The 23,238-nt window shown below is 36.9% G+C and overlaps 1 protein-coding gene and 1 long non-coding RNA gene across 3 annotated transcripts in view; both read right to left on the bottom strand.

Annotated features, from left to right (window-relative positions):
- The window catches only part of KCNJ3 (potassium inwardly rectifying channel subfamily J member 3), a 184,306-nt gene that overhangs the window by 107,025 nt on the left and 54,043 nt on the right, over positions 1–23,238 (bottom strand). The window lies entirely within an intron of this gene.
- Positions 1,091–18,118, bottom strand: LOC120854811. The gene is made up of 3 exons (XR_005719066.1): positions 18,101–18,118; positions 2,092–2,097; positions 1,091–1,387 (listed from the first exon to the last, which is right to left on the bottom strand). It is a non-coding gene; the product is annotated as an uncharacterized LOC120854811 (long non-coding RNA).

Below are 23,238 nucleotides of genomic sequence, written 5' to 3'. Positions count from 1 at the left end.
AAGCAACAGTTAGAACTGGACATGAAACAACAGACTGGCTCCACACTGGGAAAGGAGTACGCCAAGGCAGTATTGTCACCCTGCTTATTTAACTTAAATGCAGAGTACATCATGCAAAATGCAGGCTGGATGAAGCACAAACTGGAATCAAGATTGCCGGGAAAAATATCAATAACCTCAGATATGCAGATGACACCACTATTATGGCAGAAAGCGAAAAGGAAGTAAGGGTCTCTTGATGAAAATCAAAGAGGAGAGTGAAAAAGTTGGCTTAAAACTCAACATTCAGAAAACTAAGATCATGGAATCCAGTCCCATCACTTCATGGAAAATATATGGGGAAACAATGGAAATAGTGACAGACTTTATTTTCTTGGGCTCCAAAATCACTGCAGATGGTGACCGCAGCTATGAACTTAAAAGGCACTTGCTCTTTGGAAGAAAAACTATAACCAACCTAGATAGCCTATTAAAAAGCAGAGACATTACTTTGCCAACAAAGGTCTGTCTAGTTAAAGCTACAATTTTTCCAGTAGGCATGTATGGTTATGAAATTTGGACCATAAAGAAAGCTGAGTGATAAAGAATTGATGCTTTTGAACTGTGGTGTTGAAGACTCTTGAGAGTCCCTTGGACTGCAAGGAGATCCAACCAGTCCATCCTTAAGCAAATTCTGACTATTCATTGTAAGGACTGATGTTGAAGCTGAAACTCCAGTACTTTGGCCACCTGATGCTAAGGTGTCACGCACTGGAAAATACCCTGCTGCTGGTAAAGACTGAAGGCAAAAGGAGAAGGGGATGACAGAGGATGAGATGGTTGGATGGCATGACCGACTCGATGGACATGAGTTTGAGCAAGCTTCAAGAGCTGGTGATGGACAGGGAAGCCTGACATGCTGCAGTCCATGGGGTCACATGGGTTGGACATTCCTCAGCAACAGAAATGAATACCAGAGAAGGCCTATTGTGTTACACAGTGACATTAGTAAAAATGTATTTTAATTAAATTAGTATATTTTATAAAATCTATTTGATTATTTTTGATGTTTACTTATAAAATATGCTGTAACCTCAATCTTTTATTTTTTAGCAGTAGTAACTATTAGAAAGAAAAAAAAAATAAAGAATTTATATATTTAAGAAACTTCCATCTAGAAGAAGATAGATACCCAAATCTGTGAAGCAAACAGCCTTATAATAAAGGAATGTGATACAAATAACATAGATGAGTGGTTTACCAAAAAACTTTTCTGCAAAATATTGGCTCTTGAATACCAGAGGATAAACTGACCAAGCTCCTTTGAATTTTTTTTTAATTCTATCCAACAGGAAGGACACTTTTCTGTGATTATATAAAAGTATCATAGAGAAGACAATTCTTTTATCTTAAAATAAATAAAAGTAGCAAAAAAAATGTTTAATGTGAGAGGTTAAAAAAGAGGAATAGCCTCATGGGCTGTTCATCTGAATTTAATAATTAAAAAGTGCCCAGTTATTACATTGGCATCATAAATGCTAAAAATAAGCGACATCCTTAAAAGCTAACCATGGTTTAGAAAAATTACTCTGCATTTGCTTTTGCCGATATGTTCAGAATTCTAAGTCTTTCCCAGGTATTTCAGAATTGCTTCCACACATTATGTATAAAATTGATAATTTTAAATGAAGTATATGTTTTCCATCACCTGTTTGTTATAGTGTCCCTACCTGATTTCAGCATTTCATCAAAATATATGCCCCATTATTACTATAGTTAGTTTTTGAAACACTGAAAGCATCTATGCTTCAAAAATAAATATTTCTCATTGCCATATTTAAAATGGATTACCAGCAAGGACCTACCAGCACAGGGAACTCTTCTCAATGTTATCTGGAAGCCTGGAAGGGAAGGAGTTTGGGGGAGAATGGATACACGCATGTATGTATGGCGGAGTCACCTTGCTGTTCACCGGAAACGATCACAACATTGTTTGTTAACCAGCTATACTCCAATACAAAATAGAAAGTCAAAAAAATAAATATTTCTCCAATAAAAATCAGTCTACATAATTAAATCCTAAAGTAAAGATGTTGCAGGGAATTACATTACTTATTTCTCAATGTAAAACTGTGTGTGAGCTCAGCAGTGTTTGACTCTTTGCATCCCCATGGACTGTAGCCCACCAGGATCCTCTCCCCATGGGACTTTCCTGGCAAGAATACTTGGCTACCCAAAGAGTGGGATGCCGTCTCCTACTCCAGAGTATCTTCCCAGCCCAGGAACTGAACCCACGGTCTCCTGCATCTCCTGCATCCGCAGGCAGATTCTTCACCACCAGCGCCACCCAAGAAGCCTCAGATATAAAACTAAGCTGACCAAATTCTCTTACATCGGATATTTGTATTATTTGCGTATCATAAAGATTGGAATGTATATAAATATTTGATAAAAATCTTAAATTTACCTATCTGATCATAAACGGCTTTGTTAAAACACTGAATCGATGCAGGTGGAAAAGTGTAACCTTATTTATTCAAGTGCCGTTCATCCAGTGTTGAAGAGGAAATGAAGCAGAGTTTATATGCATGGAAATTAGTTTCTATCTGAGAGAACTAGTTCTACTCTGTAAGATTTACTTTGAAGCATTTGCCCTGGACCAGATTTTTTTTTTTTTTTCATTTTGATGATATGTGTCATTTCAGACATGCTTGAAAGCAAATGATGCTTGGGAAATGATGATCAATATACTTGTAAGTGATTAAAATATTAGTTTAGTAACTTTTTAAAATTTAATAAAATAGAGGAAACCAATACCCATCCTTGGCCAACTTAATATGACAAAAAAGTACATTTGATGACCTTTTTTTGCAGCTCATTGTGATGCTATAAATGAACTTATGAACTTTTACGAAAGGACAGAGTTACAGAAAACCCTCTAGCAATTATGCACTGGTGGTGTTAACAATCGCATAGTAAGTATAAAAACAGCTGGAGGTTAATGAATTTGTATCTTAAAAAAAAATCATTCTCTGACAAAGTATTCAGGAAAAAATGTAACATAATGACTACACAAATGTTTTTCAGTTCAGTTCAGTCGCTCAGTCGTGTCCGACTCTTTGCAACCCCATGAATCGCAGCACGCCAGGCCTCCCTGTGCATCACCATCTCCCGGAGTTCACTCAGACTCACGTCCATCGAGTCCGTGATGCCATCCAGCCATCTCATCCTCTGTCGTCCCCTTCACCTCCTGCCCCCAATCCCTCCCAGCATCAGTCTTTTCCAATGAGTCATCTCTTCACATGAGGTGGCCAAAGTACCGGAGTTTCAGCTTCAGCATCATTCCTTCCAAAGAAATCCCAGGGCTGATCTCCTTCAGAATGTTTTTAGCAGGTATATTAAGATATGCTCTCAAGTATGAATATTAGACATTCAATCACTTTAATAACACTTTAAAACTTTTAAAAGTACATAAAAGAAAACTGTGCAACCCGAAAAGGTAAAAGTCTGAATTATTAAAATAATATTAAAATACTAGAGATATCCACATCAGAAATTAAAGGTGTTAATTGAAACATGATTTCAAATAACTCATCTCGACGGTTCTTAACATGTGGGAGAGAAACGAATTTGACAGCACCATAGATCTGCTCAAAACTGAGAAGTATTCCAAAAAACTCTGTATCATAAAATCTCTACCAAACTCTACATATCTACTCTCCAAATGCATCCCTTAAACTACTCCAAATTCTTATTTTCAGAATCACATGTAAGTCAACACCTAGTAAAGTTGCCCACAATCCAAAAAGCTGCCAGATTTAACAGCCATCCCTCAGACACACTCTTAAAATTCATCTTTTGGTGCTATCTAATTATCAAAGAAGAAAGAAATCCCATGGTGCTATGCTTAAAAGAAATACAATGAGTTATTTAAGGAGGTGATTATATTTTAAAATCAAAGACTACATTAAGGTAAGTATAAATAAATTAATATAAATTAAAAATTAATTAAAATTGTCAAAATATACCACTTACCCCATAAAAAAAATGTAGTAACTTTTAATCCAGAGCATCTTTTTAGATCCCATGCTAACTTCATTGTCTCAATCTATTCAATGGAATTTGCCACCTGAGTTCCTAGAAGCTGATGAATCAGTTCAGTTCAGTTCAGTCGCTCAGTCATGTCTGACTCTTTGTGACCCCAGGGACTGCAGCACGCCAGGCCTCCCTGTGCATCACCCTGGAACTTACTCCCAGAGTTTACTCAAACTTAAGTCCATCAACTCGGTGATGCCATCCAACCATCTCATCCTCTGTCACCCCTTCTTCTCCAGCCATCAATTTTCCCAGAATCAGGGTCTTTTCAAATGAGTCACCTCTTTGCATCATGTGGCCAAAATATTAGAGTTTCAGCTTCAACATCAGTTCTCCCAGTGAACACCCAGGACTGATCTTCATCTCCTTAGGATGGACTGGTTGGATCTCCTTGCAGTCCAAGGGACTCTCAAGAGTCTTCTCCAACACCACAGTTCAAAAGCATCAATTCTTCAGTGCTCAGCTTTCTTTATAGTCCAAGTCTCACATCCATACATCACTACTGGAAAATCATGGCTTTGACTAGATGGACGTTTGTTGGCAAAGTAATGTCTCTGCTTTTTAATATGCTGTCTAGGTTGGTCATAGGTTTTTTTCCAAGGAGCAAGCATCTTTTAATTTCATGGCAGCAGTCACCATCTTCAGTGATTTGGAGTCCCCCAAAAATAAAGTCTGTCACTATTTCTGCTGTTTTCCCATCTATTTGCCAAGAAGTGATGGGACCATGTTTTCTGCATGTTGAGTTTTCAGCCAACTTTTTCACTCTCCTCTTTCACTTTCAATAAGAGCTCTTTAGTTCTTCTTCAATTTCTGCCATAAGGGTGGTGTCATCTGCATATCTGAGGTTATTGATATTTCTCCCAGCAATCTTGATTCCAGCCTATTCTTCACCCAGTCTGGCATTTTGCATGATGTACTCTGCATGTAAGTTAAATAAGCAGGGTGACAATATACAGCCTTGACATACTCCTATCCCAATTTGGAACCGGTCTGCTTTCCATATCCAGTTCTACCTGTTGCTTCCTGACCTGCATACAGATTTCTCAGGAGGCAGGTCAGGTGGTCTGGTATTCCCATCTCTTTCAGAATTTTCCAGAGTTTGTTGTGATCCACACAATCAAAGGCTTTGGCATAGTCAATAAAGCAGGAATAGATGTTTCTCTGGAACTCTTGTCCTTTTTCAACGATCCAACGGATATTGGCAATTTGATCTCTGGTTCCTCTGCCTTTTCTAAATCCAGCTTGAACATCTGGAGGTTCACAATTCATATACTGTTGAAGCCTGGCTTGGAGAATTTTGTGCATTACTCTGCTGGCATGTGAAATGAGTGCAATTGTGCAGCAGTTTAAACATTCTTTAGCATGGGTTTTCTTTGGGATTGGAATGAAAACTGACCTTTTACAGTCCCGTGGCCACTACTGATTTTCCATTTTGCTGACATTTGAGTGCATCATTTTCACAGCATCATCTTTTAGTATTTGAAATAGCTCAACTGTGATTCCATCACCTCCACTAGCTTTGTTCATAATGATGCTTTCTAAGGCCCACTTCGCATTCCAGGATGACTGGCTCTAGGCCAGTGACCACACCATCATGGTTATTTGGGTCATTGAGATCTTCTTTGTATAGTTCTTCTGTGTATTCTTGTCACCTCTTAGTATCTTCTGCTTCTTTTCAGTCCATACCATTTCTATCCTTTATTGTGGCCATCTTTGCATGAAATGTTCTCTTGTTATCTCTGATTTTCTTGAAGATATCTCTAGTCTTTCCCATTCTATTGTTTTCCTCTGTTTGTTTGCATTGATCACTGAGGAAGGCTTTCTTATCTCTCCTTGCTGTTCTTTGGAACTTTGCATTCAAATGGGTATATCTTTCCTTTTCTCCTTTGCCTTTAGTTTCTCTTTTTTTCTCAGCTATCTGTAAGGCTTCCTCAGACAACTATTTTCCCTTTTTGCATTTCTTTTTCTTGGGGATGGTCTTGATAACTGCCTCCTGTATAGTACAGGAGGCTGATGAATGGTACATCAAAAACCACTAAATACTCCAATGATTTTCACAGGAATTATAATAAAGCTGAGCACTGAAGAATTGATGCTTTTGAACTGTGGTGTTGGAAAAGACTCTTGAGAGTCCCTTGGACTGCAAGGAGATCCAACCAGTCCATTTTAAAGGAGATCAGTCCTGGGTGTTCATTGGAAGGAATGATGCTAAAGCTGAAACTCCAACACTTTAGCCACCTCATGCAAAGAGTTGACTCACTGGAAATGACCCTGAAGCTGGGAGGGATTGGGGGGCAGGAGGAGAAGGGGACGACAGAGATGAGATGGCTGGATGGCATCACTGACTCAATGGACATGAGTTTGAGTAAACTCCGGGAGTTATTGATGGACAGGGAGGCCTGGTGTGCCGCGATTCATGGGGTCGCAAAGAGTCAGACATCACTGCGTGACTGAACTGAACTGAACTGAAATTTAAATTTGGAAATATCATTTAATACAATTCTGAGTTAATAAAACTTTTTGAGAAAAAAATTTCAACACATTTGTTTAACTGTGCAGTTCAAATAATTATGAACTTGCTGAGCTTTTTTAGACACTGAGATTGGTAAAGGCAAGAAGGCTTTGAAAGATGCCACTACCATTTCTGATCTAGCTTATAAGAACTAGCTTCTGAAAACAGGATTTAAGGATAATAATTCAGAATGATTCTGAGCTTTCACATTGCTCTGATTTTCTGAGGTAAAGCTTAAAACCAATCAAATACTTCATATATGTTTTTTTTTTGCTAAAGTACATTTTCTCTTCCACCAATTGAGGGAAAGTAACAAGGAAAGTGAAGGTCTTCCCGGGTAGTGCTATTTGTATAGAACCTGCCTGCCAATCCAAGAGACATAAGAGACACACATTCAAGCCCCGAGTCAGGAAGATCCTCTGGAGTAGGGCATGGCAACCCACTCCAGTATTCTTGCCTGGTGAATCCTGTGGACAGAGAGGCCTTGTGGGCTACAGTCTATGGGGTCACAAAGAGTCAGACACAACTGAAATGACATAGCACAGCTTATCACAAGGAAAGTAAAAAGTTAAGATTACCATTCATCATCATACTGTCAAAAACCATACTTCAAGAACAAAAGCAACTCTTAGTGTAGATTTTATATTTCTGTGTTCCAACCATTCCAAATTCCATGATGTGTTTTTAATATCCATGAATTGCACATTAGAGTTTTCTTTATTCCAGGAGTATGCAACAAATTAAAAAACAACTGAGAAACTATTGCCTATTATTCTCAGCTTTTATTTCTTGTTTCGTCTCTTTACTCAATGTCCTATCCCAGGGAGAATATAAATATAAGGCTAGGTGATAGGGAATTAGACTGATCTGCTGAATATATTATTTGGCATGTGAAATAAAAAAACAACCCTGCATCTTTGCAAGCAATTTCAGAATCCTTTATTTCTGTTTCGATTTCTCCCTAAATCCAAATTTTCAACACAGATGATTAGTTTATGTCAATTTTGGCTTATGACCTCACTCAAAACCAGTCATCTTTCTCAGTATCAATGTATGTATTTCTAGCATCTTGACAGATTTGCTTTCACTTCTACTTGGCCTCTATTTCCCAGCACACATGGGACTAAATGCCTACAACCCATGTAGTTTCTCTGCTTCTTTTTGAACATAAACAAGGGAAATTCAAACTAATATATTATTCCTGATACTTAAAAAGTCACCCTTTGCATGAAGCCACCACTAATCTTGTGCTCCAAGTTCTTTACATAGTAACTTGTGTAGTTTACCTTGCTAGTACCAATTTCTCCTCTAAGGATTAGAGGAATCTAAATCCTGACCTCAGTATAAGGCTATGGTCTTGCCATTGATTAATAACATTGTCTAGTACCTAGAGTCTACTATCCTCTTGAAAAGTGTTTGTTTCTTTTCTACTGGACTCTCAGAATACTGTGACCATGTTGCATGCAGTTGACACCAACAGTAATGAGTAACAGTGGCTTGATAAATGGCCCAAGGTATGACAGGTTCTACTTTATGGAATACATCACCTCTCAATTCCCAGAGTTGGGTCTGTCCTATTCTGCCTCCCTATCACTGTCTTTTCAGCTATCTGACCCCATTAACTTTAAACTTTCCTACAGAAAGTTTTTGCTGACAGTAAGTTAGCTTTATACAGCACCATTCCATGTTCACAAAAATCCCTCAATATTATTATTGAGTGCTTTCATTACTTCATTTCTTATATTTAATACATTTGTAATTTATCTCACATATGTGAGATACAGATTCAAATTTATTTTTTTCCAGATGACAGTTTACTTGTTTTAGTGTTATTCATCAAAAGTACTTCATCATTTATCAAAAAGGCTGTTTTCTGTCTCTGTGTTGGTTCTCCTTTTTCCATCTTCTGAACAAATTAATTTTAACAAATAACCTTTACAATTTATCTTCTTGAGGCTTATTATCTATGAAAAGAAATGTAATATTTATTTTATCATAAATTTATTACATCAATCAAATTCTGCTAGCATCTTCAAAAGTTTGGCTTTAGTATTTTGCTCGGAGGAAGCTGTCTTCCGAAGACTAGAATGGGGGAAAACAAAACTATTTCTAATGAATTAGTTAATGAAAATTACAGGATCTTTATGAATCCTTATGATTCCTGACCTCCTGCAATTCACTGTCTCCTCAATACTTCAAAGCAATAACAAGAATAATATTGTAAGATTAATCAGTCATGGAATGAATAAAATCATAAAACACAACCCCTTTAATTCAGAAAATCATCTAATTAGCAATAGTACAAAATAATAATGCTTAATAATAACCCTTAAAAATAATAAATAATCCTTAAAACACTGCAGGCAAGAAAGACAAGGAAAAAAATTAAAAACCAGAGGCAAAAATTCCTATTTCTCAGTTCCTTTAATCTTTCAAATATGCTGCTACCAGTTCCAAGAGCTGTGCTGGAGCAGAATTTAGGACTAGAAAGATTTCCACCAACATGAATTCTACCCATCCTTCCAAGAAGTCTCAGTGACACAAATTTTTAACAAATTAGTTTGGTGCACAATATCTGGAATTTCAAAGAGAACATTGAGACAGCAATGAATTTCAAAGATATGAACTAATGGAGAAAGCATAAGAAAGCAAAAAGTACTATATCCTTTAGAGAAAGATAAAAACTGTATTCTAATGCACATGTACGGAATCTAGAAAAATGGTCCTGAAGAATTTATTTACAGGGCAGCAATGAAGAAACAGACGTAGAGAATAGACTTATGAACATGGGGAGACGGGAGGAGAGGGTGAGATGTATGGAAAGAGTAACATGGAAACTTACATTACCATATGCAAAATAGATAGCCAATGGGAATTTGTTGTATGGCTCAGGAAACTCAAACAGGGGCTCTGTACCAACCTAGAGGGGTGGGATGGGGAGGGAGATGGAACGGAGGTTCAAAAGAGAGGGGATTATATATATACCTATGGCTGATACATGTTTACCAGAAAACAACAAAATTCTGTAAAGCAATTATCCTTCAATAATAAAATAATTTTTTTAAATGTTGTATCTTTTGTAAATATGTTTAACACTGAAAATTGTAAATTACTGAATTTCCCCAAAGTGTGGAACTCAGTTTAAAATTTCATCTCTTATTGTAGTACTTTTCCAGAGCCAGCGATAATAAGGCTGTAGATACAATCACAATTATAAATTTCTTTTAAAAGACCTGAATTTATTGCTGAGAATTTCTGCATTAAAACTACCAATAGAAGAATACTATGAGTATGCAAAATTTATTAATAGTTTCAGCATTCATAAAGCTTCCCTTCTACCCATGTCGGCAGTAATTCATATAACTACAGAATGTTGGTATCGGTATAAGGAGTCTATTACAAATGTAAAGAATATCAAGGTAAGATTTTCAGCGAAAATAATTTTGCTTTAATTATAATGGCATATGCAATCTATGGCACAATTTACTGAAAGTTATTGAAAAGGCAAAAGCAAAGAGATCTGGAGTTTAATTAAAAGTGACAGTTAAGGCCTATTTCAAATAACTTCTTATAAGAATCTTATCTAGTACAGCCAAGAATATTAATAACCTATGAGTAGCTCAGTAACCCTAATAGATACAATGATAAGTTAAAACATATATTAAGCTCAGTTTCAGCATTAACAGACACTCCCTATAAAAATGAGAACATAAAAAATTAGATTATTTTAACTAAATATTTTTCTTTCTAATTTGAGTAACAGAAAACTCTCTAAAACCAATCTCATTTTCCTTGAGGACTGAATTGCCACATAATGGCAAAAGAAAATTTGCAGCTCATATCCATCTTAAGTTTCTTATCATATATTCTTTCATAAGAAATAATGATTCATCACCTGAGAAATATAGTCAGATCTTTTAAAATACATTATTGCTTATTTAAGAAACTAGAAACTAGGGTCAATTAAAAATAATGTTTAGAATGAAAATGGTTAAATTGGTGAATGCAAAGATTTCCACACTTTCTATCTTCATTGCTCCCTTCCTGCTTCAGTAAATTTTTTTCTTTACCTTTTTATCAAGAAATATCTGCTTGTTCTGTTCATTAAGCAGTTAAATTCAAACAACTTACTAATTATTTATGCCTTTAACAAATTAGTAGTCATTTTTAAAAACTAAATCAAAAGAAAAATAATATTTTATTTCATTCTTAAATAACCACAGTTACTATTGGCATGTGTACACCTGTTTGGCACCATATCATATCTCAAATCCTGGAATCACTTTGACTATCATTACTCCCATTTTATGTTACACATTAACTTTCCTTGTCATAATAGCTTTGTATCACAGCACTGTCAAATACCTATACTTCACAAATATATGACATCATCAAATGTAATGTAATGCAGTCTGATGTTGAAACTGAACTAACTTAAGCATGTAGTTTGTAGGATGTATGGGAAATGTTACTGTATTTTCCTTGAAAATTTAAAATATTCCATAGTCCCTGTGAGTTCAATGGGAGTGCCTTGGCACATGGTTTAGAAACCACAGGGCTGAGGATGCTTTAGGATCACAATAGCAAAACTCAATGCTGGGGCTCCAATGATCACATTCATTTCGAGAATTCCCTGTCAGTCCAGTGGTTAAGACTCAGGGTTTTCACTGCCCTGGGCCAGGGTTTGATCCCTGGTCCGGGAACTAAGATTCCACAGCTATGTGGCCAAAAACAAAGAAGCATTTATTTCAAAACTATTAATTTTATGCAGTAGGATATCAACTGAACCCAAGTCAAAGATCACAAAGGTGATCAGTGTATACTGAGTGCCTACATACAGGCTGCAGCACATGAGACGCAAGGAGTACAATGAGGAACCAGGAAGAAAAAGTCACTCCCTTCTGCACTTTACATTCTAGCAAAAACAATTAACACAAAATAGCTAAAGAAATGTTCATCATGTCATTTTATTTGTGGTAAGGGCTACAAAGGAAGCTGACAAAGAGCATAGGCTGACTTGAGAATAAATACGGGTGGAGGGAATCAAGTTACTTTAAGGGATATGAGAAGTCCTCCTTAGAAGAGATAACATGTGCTGTAAACTCTGAAGCAGTGATTTTCAATGGAAGGTGAGCCTGCTTCCCAGTGGACAGCTGGAAAAGTCTAAAGACATTCTGGCTGTTGTGACTGGGAGGGATGCTGCAGGCAATCCAGCAGGTAAATGCCACAGATGCTGCAAACATCCTAGAATACACAGCATAGCCCACATGTACTACCCCCTGACAAAGAATTATCTGACCCCAAATGTTCACAATGCTGAGAAGCTTTTACATAGGTGTGTGTGGTGGGGTGTGTTTGGGGTTGGTGGGGATCAGTGGGCATTCCAGGAAAAAGGAACAGAACTTACAAACTTTTAAATAATAAGAGTATAGTACATCCAATGGCTTCCCTGGTGGCTCAGATGGTAAAGCGTCTGCCTGCAGTGCAGGGACCCGGGTTCAATCCCTGGGTTGGGAAGATCCCCTGGAGAAGAAAATGGCAACCCATTCCAGTTCCCTTGCCTGGAAAATCCCATGGACAGAGGAGCCTAGTAGCCTATAGTCCATGGGGTCGCAAAGAGTCAGACACGACTGAGCAACTACACTTTCACGTTCACTTTCATAGTGCATCCAATGAACAAAGAGAGGGTTTGTACAGATGGAGGCCAGTGTAGACAACTGCAACAACTCTTAAAAGTCACTCAAGAAAGTTAGAGGAAAATGTAATCAAAAAGGCTGTTCTGCCTAAATAATCCTTAGGGTAAAAAGAAGGGGAGCACAGCAGCTGTTATTTTAATTATTCAAGGAAATATCAGGCAGTATATTCTGACAGTATTCCACTTTACCTTCTGCTGTAAAATGTGGCACAGTAAGGAAAATACTGATCTACACAAAGGCCTACACAGTGACTAAATGGCTGTGTCATGGCTTGTACTGGCCTCTGAGCAACTGTGAGATTCTATAGTTGATCAAGCATAACTTTGGGTTTTGGTCAAACCAAAAAACCTGAAGGGACAAAGAGAGGAGGGCATTTTATAATCAGAGACACTTTCACCCTTTAGCTTCCAATTTAAATAATTACTTTCATTACTTTTAACATTGAGTTTCTTTTATCCCAGAACATAATTGATATAGTTACAGTAAGCTGCTGCCATTTAGTTGCTAAGTTGTGCCCAACTCTTTGTGGCTCCATGGACTATAGCCCACCAAGGTCCTCTGTCCATTGGATTTCCCAGGTAAAGATACTGGAGTGGGTTTCCATTTCCTTCTCCAGAGGATCTTCCCTACCCAGGGACTAATTCCAAGTCTCCTACGTCTCCTGCATTGCAGGTGGATTTTCATACTTAATTCAATGACTTAGTAAACTGACAACAGAAACTGATGTCACAACTGAGTACAGAGAGACTAATTTGTTTAAATGACATCTTTGAAGAATCCAGGTAGGATCCCCACCAGCTATAAGCCATCAGATAGAGGCTCTGATAAGAAGTATACACTCTTAAAAAAGTCCTCCTAATATTAGCAGCTGCACAATAGATAAAAGAAAGAGAAAGGATGTGTTTATATATATATATGTATATATATATATATATACGCTGCGATTCATGGGGTCGCAAAGAGTTGGACACGACTGAGCAACTGAACTGAACTGAACTGAACTTATACATATTATATATATAAACATCTAGTTTATATGTAATAGGTTTATATATATATTATATGTAATAGATTTATATATATATATATATACACACACACATATATACGGAGAAGGCAATGGCAACCCACTCCTGTACCCTTGCCTGGTAAATCCCATGGACAGAGGAGCCTGGTAGGCTGCAGTCCATGGGGTTGCGAAGAGTCAGACATGACTGAACAACTTCACTTTCACTTTTCACCTTCATGCATTGGAGAAGGAAATGGCAACCCACTCCACTGTTCTTGCCTGGAGAATCCCAGGGATGGGGGAGCCTGGTGGGCTGCCGTCTACAGGGTCACACAGTCGGACATGACTGAAGCGACTTAGCAGCAGCAGCAGATATATATACAAAACATCTAGTTTGTATGTGGTAGGTTTAGAGCTAAAACTTCTCACTTGTTTACATTCAGCTCCTCAAAATCCTCATGTTAAGGCAGAGAAAACAGGTCATACAAAGAGAAGTCACCAGTCCAAATCAGATTTGATTCACTGAAAAGAAATTAAAAAGGCACTCAATAACATATTTAAACTTTTAATAACTAAGTTAAAAAATCTAATAAAAGAAATGTGGCAGAAATATGAATCTCAAAGCTACTATTATAAATATCCTGGACTAGGTATTTTCATTATTTTATTTTATCATCACAACAGTTCTGGAAAGCTTTGGAATCATAATGTTACAGATGAAGAAACCAGGGCTTGGAGAAATTAAATAATCTGCCTCAGCAGATAGTTCAAAGTAGAGCTGAGACAAGCTGGGACCTGGGACCCTTTGCTGAAGTGCATGCACCTGGATAAACCTCTCCTCCAGTAATAAAATATAGAGAAACTATGGGACTGAAGGAGCAACTGGGATAAATTCTGGACAAAAGATACAAAAAGACAAAAAAGCCCCTCCTGCCACTTTTGAAGAGCCAGAAGCAAAAACAAGGTGTTGGGAGCAAAAGCAGGGTACTGTGCATGCCCCCTGAAATCAATACCACCAGACACAGTAGACAAACCACATAAGTCACACTTCCAGCCTGACTCCTGGACACAGCCCTACCCTTACTCCATATAAGGAAAAAGCTTCTACCCCATCTTCAGCAAGCTTGCAAGCAAGGGAACCTGTTATTTACTCTTGCTCCCCTCTGCTGCAGCATAGCCCCAATAAAGCCTTGGCTAAATTTCTTGTCTGGTCTCAGGTCAATTTCTCCTGATTAGGGAAAGACAAGAACCCTGGTTGGTATCAGAACAAGGAATTCTCTGTATTTTCAGCAGACCACCTGCTAGGATCTCTTTCCCAACCATCCTCCAGCCCATTTCCTTCAAAGCTTCCCAGCCTTCTCAATAACCAGTGGAGGTTACCTACAATATTTTTCAAGTCAACATCCAATTTAATGTGACAGCCACAGTTAGAAGGGACTCTCATCCATTTTGATTTCCAGTTTGTTTTCTCTTTTTGATACTCTTTCTCTATGCGCAGGCCTCCAGGATTAGATTCCCTCTAACCATAGCCCTCTGTGGTATCTCTTGACAGTTTATATACAAAATCCTATTTGTTTCTGCAAACAATTCTTAGATATAGGAAATAGTACACATCCTGCTGCACAAAAAATAGAAACCAAGTTCCCAGGAGGTGAACTGGTTTTGCTGGGGTACTTAGGTAAACAAGTAACCATCCTATCTTCAAACATCTAGTCCAAATTTCACTTATTACAAGTAACTGCCTCCTTCACGTTCAACCAGGCTTAAAATTCTGGCCCATTCTCTGAGACGCATGTGGATACATCACCCATACACACTGGGTAAGACTGAATGAACCTCTTCTAAATGTTCATTTCAGATTAATCTCACCAAAATAACAACCTTTTAAAAACAGACATAGCATTTGATATTTGATACATAATATTAAAAGTATTTTCTTTCTCACACCAAATCAGATCAGAGCCTTGCAAAGCAATTTCTTCAGAAGGCCCATTTTTTTCCTATTTCTTCAGTAAAAATCACCACTTAGTGGTTTAAGCACAAATTTGTTATCTTAGATGTCTGGAGGTCAGAAATACAAAACCAAGAAATGGTAGGACTGAGTTTCTTCTAGAGGCTATAGGAGAGAATCCATTCTTTGCCTTTTGTAGCCTCTAGAGGCTGCCTACATTACTTGGTTTGTGGCCCCATCAACATCGTCTCTACTTCCATCAGTTACAAGTCTTTTTTCTACCTCCTACCTTCCTCTTTAGCCTATAAGAACACTTGTTGTGACACTGGGTCCATCTGGATAATCCAGGATCATCTCACCATCTCAAAATACTCAAGTTACACATCTGAAAAGCTCCTTTCAATATGTAAGGTAATATTAATATATTCACAAGTTCTGTAATGCTGAGTATCCTAAGAAAGCATAATAAAACAATAAAAATATTGAAAATATATAAGGATGGGAATATTATGGAGATTATGAGTTTTTCCAAATAAATATTATGATTATTTAAGTATTATGAAAATTGCAAATTTCCCTACTTAAGTCTAAAATTAAGATTCCAATCAGCATTCCAAAGAGTCTTTTTTTAGAAACTGATAAGCTAATCTAAGTTTTCAACCCACACAGTGAAGTCAACAACAACAAAAAACAAGCAAGTAGTCACAAGTGATATAATTTACTTACATTCTAAATATGGGCAGAATAATCAATATTTATCTTAGAAATGCATACAAATATGATGAAAATAAAAACTGTGCATGGTATTGATACACATTACTTCAGAACAGTAATTTCCTTGAGGGAATAAGGAAGTGGAAAAAAGAACAGTTAGATCTTAGCAATTTGTGTTTTTAAAACAAAATTTCAAACTAACATTTCAACTTGCAAACAAATGTTAAGACTGAGTAGTGGACACACAAATGTTTGTTTCAACCCATATGTTTGAAATATTTTATAAATAAAATTCAATTGAAATAGAACCAATATGAAGAAGGTCCTTGAAGTATATTGCAAAAGGAACTGGCTCAAATGGCAAATTGCTTGGAACCACATTAACATCAAAAGTACAACATACTTCTGGTACATCTGAAATTCATCCTAGGCTAAACACTAGACTGGAGTGCAGTTCAACTGTACGAAGGACTAAGAATTGACATTAGTGTCCCAGAACTCTGAGTTTGTTCCAAAGTTCATCCCAATTTCACACAAAGCTAGACTTTATAGCCATGAGACTCATTCTCGGTTGGCTACAGACAGCAATTTTATAAAAGCGCATTTAATGGAAGGATTGGGAGCACCATCTGTTCATGAGTCAGCAAAACAAGGGAATTTCTGTCATCTATTTTAATTCTTTGCTTATGAGCCTTGTTTTCTGTTGTCAGAGGCCTCCAGGGCCAACTCAAGAGTCCAATCATCAGTGTAAGCTGCAAACTTACAATCACTAAGCATAACGCCCTGAAGAAAAAGCTAAAAAAAGAGCTCTCAAGACAATTTAGAAACACCCTTTTCCTTAAATCTGGGCTCTCAAGTAATTAAATTGTCTCTTACATATTCAGTTTATTATTTAATCCAATTAAAGAATTATCATTTGTTTCATGTGAAAAAAAGATCCTTTTTCCTTTATCACATTTTGTCTGTTGTCCAAGACTGCAGTCCCTCCAGGGACACCCAATAGTACTAAGCAAAGTTCTAAACTTGGTTAGAAGCAGCTTGGACATCACTACCTTTTGTTCTTTGCCTTTAATTTGTATTCAGTTGCATTTCAAATACTATGGCTTCTCTGGAAGTCAAACTTGATATAAATTCTGAACACTATTGCTGACCCAGTGCCATGCTCCCCACACTAAAATAATCCTTGTTCTGAAATTCTGAGGGATCCCCCGCCAACATCCCTGCAAAACCACTCAACTTAAATGTAAGGACTAATTGTCAAAAGATTCTCTATTGTCAAGAGATTTACAAAAATGCCTGAAATTAAGGAAACTTACTTAGTCAAGATTATGTTCAATAAGCTTGAAATGCTGAGCATTTCTCCAACTTTAAGCAGAGAATTTTTAAGGAGGCCATCAAAATCAGGATTAAAACTAAGCTTGCAAAATATACTGAAGTATCCAAGCCTTTCTTCTATTTGATACTACGTAAGAAGATCTCCCATGAAGGGGGAAAAAGCTAAAATGTGCACATTTGTAAGTTGGGAGATACAGAGATGAATATAAGAAGGGAAAAGGGGCAAAGTTTACTTGATTGAGTGAAAATTATATTTTAAGTTCCTATTCCTATTTTTGATAGTCTAGAGGCACTATTTCTGATAAAGGAACAGCCTGAACCAGCTGTTGCAATACTAACCCTTCTTCCCCCAAAATATTAACTTCACTTATTATACCACTCTGCTGCTCACAAATACAAAATCAGCAGCTTTCTTTAGTTGCTCATCCAGAAAAAGCCGAAAAAAAATGAGGAATGGAAAGAACATTCCGTTACATTCAAATATGTTGATTTATATTCTTCATTTTAATACTGTATCTATTAATATATTGTATTTCACTCTAAAAAACCCACATTTGTTGTGAAAATATTTATATAATGCCTACTTAAAAGTATCTTTTAAATTCATTATTAATGTATTTGTAATGGCCTGTCAAGTTATCATTTTTTTTTTTTACTTATTTAATTTGGAAGGATAGAGAAGCCTAGATTTGTTAAGTTTTATAAGTTCCCAAGGTTACATAGTTTCCCACTAAATCTCAGACAAAATCCTCTGACACACATCTTGGGCTCTTTCTACTATAGATTTCTTAGAATTTACAAATTTGAACCAATTCTTTTATCCTAAATACTAAACTAGACTTAAAATAAAGGTATTTGCTCTCTTATACCACACAGCACATTTGATAAAAATGGCACTGTGAACATACAGTCATCTATAGAAGCAATTTTATAGAAATCTAGTGTAAGGATTTCCAATATATAGAATATGAATTCATTTATTATTCAATGAATTATCAAACATGAGTCACAATTACACTAGAGGATATCAGCCCTTGAGTACAGCGTTAGTTTGAAAAATTAAATTACACACTTATAAAGTGCTTAAGATAGAACTTTATATACAGGAGGTTGTTAATATATATGATAATTGCTACAGTCACCATGATAATTATTATTTGTATTCATAGATAATAGTTAACTCCCTTTTTATTAAGTCCCATTGTTTGTACACTAAATGAAGAATATAAGAAAGTATAGAATAGAGGCACTATTTATAAACATGAAATTTCTATTGACTTGAAGTAAGGAAGACAGATTCTATTCTTGGACTGATCAAATGGTGATAATAAGAATGCATGTATCATACATGCTATTTACACAAAGACATAAACTGTCTGGAAATACAGGAACCATAGCAGAAAAATACTGAAGACCATTGGAATAAAGGTAAACAGTGAAGGTCCTCAAAGTGACATCTTTAAGGGGAAATGATGTGGAAGAACATTAACACACTTAAAACAGAACTGGTGACAGAGTCTTCCAGATACCTACAGCTATATTAACTATCCCCGATTTACAGATGAAGAAAGTCTAGGAAGATGTAATTAATTTCAGTTCAGTTCACTTCAGTCGCTCAGTTGTGTCCAACTCTTTGCAGCATGCCAGGCCTCCCTGTCCATCACCAACTCCCGGAGTTCACTCAAACTCATGTCCATCGAGTCAGTGATGCCATCCAGCCATCTCATCTCTGTTGTCCCCTTCTCCTCCTGCCCCCAATCCCTCCCAGCATCAGAGTCTTTTCCAATGAGTCAACTCTTCGCATGAGGTAACCAAAGTACTGGAGTTTCAGCTTTAGCATCATTCCTTCCAAAGAACACCGAGAGCTGATCTCCTTTAGAATGGACTGGTTGGATCTCCTTGCAGTCCAAGAGAGTCTCAAGAGTCTTCTCCAACACCATAGCTCAAAAGCATCAATTCTTCAGCCCTCAGCTTTCTTCACAGTCCAACTCTTATAGCCATACATGACCACTGGAAAAACCATAGCCTTGACTAGACAGACCTTTGTTGGCAAAGTAATGTCTCTGCTTTTGAATATGCTATCTAGGTTGGTCATAAGTTTCCTTCCAAAGATTAAGCATCTTTTAATTTCATGGCTGCAATCACCGACTTGATGGACGTGAGTTTGAGTGAACTCCGGGAGTTGGTGATGGACAGGGAGGCCTGGCATGTTGCAATTCATGGGGTCGCAAAGAGTCGGACACGACTGAGCGACTGAACTGAACTGAACTAAGCATGTAAATCATTATTTATTCTATTCCCCTAATACATCTGAATAAAGGAGTATAGGTGTCTAAGAAATTTGTCAATCAATGTATGACTGATAGTTTTTAATGCACTCATATTTCTTCTAAATTAGATCTTACAACTGGATGAATTTAGTTCTAAGATATAAGACACAGGGTACCAGGCATCCTAGAAATATAACACAGAATTGCTTCCTTACTTGTTCTCACTGGATAATATCATATACCTCAACAACTGGAAAAGAAAAACTAGCCTCTGCCAGAGAACCCACCTGTACCTTTCAACTTTTCAGTTCTTAAAGGTGATAATCAAGGTGAGCGATCACACCTCTAAGATGCCAATGCACTGGCTTCCCTGGTGGCTCAGATGGTAGAGTTTTCCTGCAATGCAGGAAACAAGGCTTTAATCCCTGGGTTGGGAAGATCCCCTGGAGAAGGGAATGGCTACTCACTCTAGTATTCTTGCCTGGAGAATTCCATGGACAGAGGAGCCTGGTGGGCTACAGTTGAGATGTTGCAAAGAGTTGGACACAACTGAGCAACTAATACTTTTATATTTTACAGAAGCTTTATTTGAAAGGCCACTGTACCTTTAGTGCATGAAAGAGAATAAAGAAAAAAAAAAGGACAAGTGATCTATCAATTTAAACTGATTTTTAATTAGGAGTCACATTATCTTTTAAAATATTGTTTAATAGGCATATATGCAATAGTTATGAATTGGGTTATGAATTCAAGTGGAAGAAAAGTCAAGATATAAATTTAAAACAATCAAAATAATATAATAGGTTTATTACTTGTTGTCACAAAAAGGTCACAGAAAATTCTAACTTATTCACGTATTATATTTTGAGGTGGTAGGTGGTAGAGGCAAGGAAGCTTAATGATCTCTATTACTAGAGTCCCAGGGAGGCATATTTTGTCTAGAAAACTTGAAGAAAAACTGAGTTTAGTGAGAATTGGACACTGAGAAAATGCTCCCTGACCAAGCCCATGTGTTCACTGAAGATTAACTGTTTTCCTGCCTCGGGCACTGGAATCTTTTACTTTATTTCCCAAAGTCATGGTCCTTGGTATTTGGATCCATCAAACATCCAGTCTTCCTCTGGGACTCTATAGTGTTTTGGGCTCAATCAAAGTCTTGCCATTTCAAAGATCTACAGCTCTAAACCCATTTCTTCGGAGAAATGACATTCACAGAGGGCTATTTGTCCTTTTCAAATTCAAGCAATAACCTCTTATTTCACTTGTCTGGAAAGGGCATGAGATTGCAAAGCTGTTTACCTATAGTGATGGGGGTAATGTAAGGAGAGTTCAGACTTTTAGAAATATTAATGTGGTGCCTTACCACCCTAATTTACCCCTCTACTACACCTCCCATTTTCCCACAATAGGGATAGAAAACATATTATGTTCATTCTTCCCTAATGGAACCACAGCAACAACAATTAAAAGAAAAACCTGGACACTAGTTTTCTTCTTAAAAATATACCTTGTTGCATTAATTTTATAAGAAAAAATAAAAAAGTTAAAAAAATAAAGTAGAACACTAATTGTATTTTCTCAATTTCCCTTTCAGTAATTCTTTAGCCTTATGTTTTGTAACTCTTCTAGTTTGCAAACCATTCTAAAAGAACTAGAGAATATAGCTTTAATCACACTGATAAATGAGTACCAGGAATAACTGTTAACAGCTCAAAAGGTATACATTTTATGACAAACGTAATACTGACCTCTCAAGAGAAGCATTCTTTTCAATTCACTTCTTACTTAATAGACTATAAAGTACAACTTTAAAGTGGGTTTATGCAGTGAAAAAGTACTGTAAGCTTGGTATGTATCCCCTGCTGCACAAAAATAATGTTCTGGAGCTTCCTTCATCTTCCAACAGCAACAGCAGGAAGTAGTTTGCTTGCTAGAAGTTCTTACTGACATTGTACAATGGCAGACTCAATTATATTGATACGATCTGAACAGCAAGCAATTATTGCTCATTTAGATAAAAACACTGTCCATATAACTATGACATCATAAGACAGGCAATGTATTTCATGAATGATTTCCCAGGAAGTTATAGCAAGAAACATGTGAGAGAAGAATTTGGTGCTTATTAATTTTCTATATAGCTTTAGCCATCTTTATGAACATTTTTGTGCTCACTGTCATTTCCTTTCAAAATACACACATTTCAAATACATATATATGTGTGTATGTACATCCTTACCACCAGTAATGATAATATAATAATATCATTACATGTCTTTATAATTTCAGTACATGTCTATCTATGAGTCAAAAAGTTTTATAAATTTCTCTAGTAGAAAACCAGTTAATAGATTTTATGATATACACTTTATAAATAAAATAAAGTTCAGAGGGACTTCCAATCCTGGGAAGACAGAGTAAATATACTTATCCCTGTGTCTCCAGTTAAGTACAACTAAAATCCATAGATCTTATATTTAAAGCAAAGATAAGAAATGTTATATTTAAAGCAAACATAAGAAAGAGAATAAGGCAAAATAACAGTGGATCTCAGGGCCCAAGAAAAGACATAGTAATAAGTTCACTGGATTTCCTTTTTACTTCATATATATTCTAGACCTAGAACAAAAGAACTCACAGTGAAGAAACACCAAAGGACACAGACATAAAATGCCTCAACAAAAGTTTGCTCCCTCTAGCCAAAAGAAAAGAGAAAGGACAGCCCAACAAGATAGAAAGCTGTTAGGCAAAAATCCTACTCCAGTCATACACCACACAAAAACCTTGGCCCTTACCTACCTTACCCACACCAGCAAGTGTCAAGTGGGGAATATAGACTTCCACCCTGCCTGACTATAACAAAGTAGGCCACTTCTACTGGAGGCATCTTGGAGAAGACTGAGTAGGGAACTCCTACCTGCTCCTCTCTTGTGTTGGTGGAGACCACATGAGGAGTCTGGATGTCTATAACCAACAGGCAGCAACAAGGTATCCCTCCATTACCGTTACAGCAGCGTCAGAGGAGGCCTGGTCGAGAGATAGAACTTTCGCCATAACGATGTCACACCCCTCCACCTCTACAGTCAGTGGAGGCCATCTGTGGAGAAGTACAGTGGCTTTGCTATACCTCCCCAACAGAGACATATCAGCAGAAGCCAAGTAGAGGGCCAGAATTCCCATTCCTGCTCAGCAGTAAAGACGAGACTCCAGTGTCAATGCAGGCTGAATGAGAACCTACATTTCTACTGCCATCTTACCTTCTCCTATCCAGGCAGAGTCAGAGGAAACCAGCTAAACCAGAAAGGTTAAATGAATTTCAGAGACCTATAAAATGTCCACTAGTCATTTCAAGAACCAGGAAGGTCTCAAACTGAATGATAAAATGCAACCACATGTTCCCAACCCTGAACACGTTGATGTATGGCAAAACCAATACAATATTGTAAAGTAAAAATGAAAAAAAAAATAAATTAAAAAAAAATGCAACCAATAGATGCCAAAACCAAGATGACAAAGATGCTGTTAATTATTTGAGAAAAAACTGAAAGCAGACTTCCTAAAAATGCTTTAATGAGCAAGTGTAAAGCCACTTGAAGTAAATGGAAAAGACAATCTCATCAAACAAATAGAAGATACAAAGAGAAACAAAATGGAAATTTTAGAAGTATAAAACACAA

Source organism: Oryx dammah, unplaced genomic scaffold (assembly GCF_014754425.2).
Source record: "Oryx dammah isolate SB20612 unplaced genomic scaffold, SCBI_Odam_1.1 HiC_scaffold_27, whole genome shotgun sequence".
NCBI classification, from domain to species: domain Eukaryota; kingdom Metazoa; phylum Chordata; class Mammalia; order Artiodactyla; family Bovidae; genus Oryx; species Oryx dammah.
The sequence above is the reverse complement of the archived record's forward strand: the minus strand, read 5'-3'. Positions and strand labels throughout refer to the sequence as shown.